A 2530-nucleotide genomic window follows, 5' to 3' on the forward strand; every position below is an offset into this window, starting at 1 on the left:
TGCTTTGTGGAGCGCTAATCCTGGCACTCGGAAGCTGGCCCTGGGTATCTGGGTCTCTGTGTTTGCATTTGACTTTTGCCTCTCATGGAAAAATACATAAGCGCGCATCTCAAACTGGTAGCTCTCTGCTAGCTCACCTGTGGTTGCTGGAGCCATAACCGGGAAAGGAGAGAAAGGAAGAGAGATGTATCTCAGCCACAGGGAAGATTTGGGTCAGAGCCCATAACAAAGCCACTTCACCTTCTGCCCTGGCTGCTGACACACATGGGAGGGTGGCAGGGAGCACCCACCTTTTGCAGAGAGTAAACCCACTCCCTGTCTCCAGACCAAGTCTCCAAAGCAGGTTTAAGAGCACAATCATTGATCTAACAGCGTGTAATTTCAGTTCACCTCCTTCTCATAGCTGGAGGTGACTGTGCTGGGTGGCAGATGTTGGCAGAAAGGGAGAATGCATGCATTTCATTTTGTTTGTATCCTTATTTGACCTTTCTGTCCTGGAATGCTTAACATTAACTCCACTTAGAAAGAAAAACCATAAATACTCCCTCCCATAGCTCCCTAAGAGCTTCTGGGCTTTGTGCAGGGGAGTCTTAGCAGTGAAGCGGGTGAATCCATTAACCTGGTGGGAGTTGAGGTTATGTGTCCCTTGGTAGCAAAAATAAGTGAGAAAAACTGCCTTTGAAGCCCCCGTCTCCTCCCAATGCTTACTTCTGCCCTTCATCAGAAGGAGAGCTGACTCGGCTATTTGTGTGCCTGCACATAAACTGGATGAAAGGACAAGATTTTTAAAAAGCCCTCAAAAAGGGGTGTCTGTGCACCTGTGCAGAAAACCTGTATTGTACATTTGTATTAAGACCTATAATCACAGTTAGATTACATTAATCTGCACTTAAAGTGCTCCTGGATTGGGACCACAGATGCTGAGGCCATCTGGAACCACACTCCCAAGAAGTATATGACCCTGGAGCATGAAGTTGAGTGAAATCCATGTTTCACTGGGATTTTTGAGAGGCAGCCAGCACTGGTTTCAAAGTGCTCTCAAGTATTGTTGAGGAAATGTTGACAGACACTGCGATCCTCACACTGATGAATGTGTTTAGGCTGTGGAGAGCATCTCTCCATTCGTGCCAGGACTTGAGACCCAGAGTAACATGTGCAGTGGAAGAGAAGTAGGAAGAGGAAGCAAAAGCTGATATTGAACAGATGCCTTCCATAATTTTCTGGATGAGCTGCTCCGGGCTCAGCAGAAGCAGCTGTCTCCAGGTGAGGCAGAGCCACGCTGCAGAGCAGGCAGAGTTACCAGGGCAGGACTCACTTTTCAGACCTTGGAGTGAAGCTTCCTAGGGCAGAGCTGGAGGGACTGGGGGAATGTGAGACCTCTGTCAGTGCCAAGCTGCTTGTCTCCCTGACACCTTGGGAGCTGCTGCCCTGGCTGCTGACACATGTGGGAGGGTGGCAGGGGCACCCACCTTTTGCAGTGAACAAACCTACCCCCTGTCTCCAGAGCAAGGCTCCAAAGCGGGTTTAAGAGCACAATTATTGAGCTAACAGAGTGTGTAATCCTCAGATATTTCACAGAAACCAGAATGTTTCAGCGTGAGGCTCCTACTGCAGATTAATTCGAAGCACAACAAATGTAAAGCACAGAGAAGCATTATCTTCAGCATTAAATTGACAGATTGTACTAAACACACCCTACATACAGATCCAGAAACATATGCAGGATATGCAGGTTTTATGAGCCTTAAATGGTAAAGTGTTTGCTGAAATTTCTGTCATCCTTGAAGTGCAAGGGAAGTAGCATGCATGCAGTGTGAGAAAGGCTGTAGCTATTTTCTGCTCTTATACATTCTAAAGGATTCTGCATATGTTCCTTGTTTTCACAAAACTATGCAGCAATTCCCCTATAAAATGTCAGTAACCTGGAAATAAACTGTCACACGGAAGTTTGTGTGCCACAGTGTACGAGCTATACCATAAATCCAGCAAAATCCATTCCGGCACTATGGGAAAATACCTTCTGCAGACCAGCTCCTTCAGTAATCCTCACCAACATAACACAATCAAAGGAAAAAAATGTTGAGCACTCTTATGGCAGGAGGTATTTGGCCACATGGAAATTGTTCCTGGAACAAACTACTTTGGAAATGCAGGAAAAAATATCTGAAATATTATGTCAACCCATATGTTGACATTCTATCACAAACCTTGTGACAGTTTGTGTTTGCTGTACAACTCTGCAGTCTGACTCAAGAGAGCATGGAAACCTGAGCTTTAAATAACAATAAAAACAATTAATTAAAAATGAGAAAAAATGTTCCTCACAGTGACACTGAAAACTTCAAGAATAAAGCCCAGGAGCAAAGGCTCAGAAAGTGGCATGCAACTGCAAATAAATTTACCTTCGACTTTTGGCACCCCCCTCACTTTTTATTTTTAAACATATTTTTAAACTCTGTGTGTGTCTGCAGCAGTTTTGAGGATGGAGGCACAGGAGCATGGGCAGCCTCCTACCTTTGTGAACAGTTCC

Source organism: Antrostomus carolinensis, unplaced genomic scaffold (genome assembly GCF_000700745.2).
Source record: "Antrostomus carolinensis isolate BGI_N321 unplaced genomic scaffold, ASM70074v2 scaffold25216, whole genome shotgun sequence".
In the NCBI taxonomy this organism is placed as follows: domain Eukaryota; kingdom Metazoa; phylum Chordata; class Aves; order Caprimulgiformes; family Caprimulgidae; genus Antrostomus; species Antrostomus carolinensis.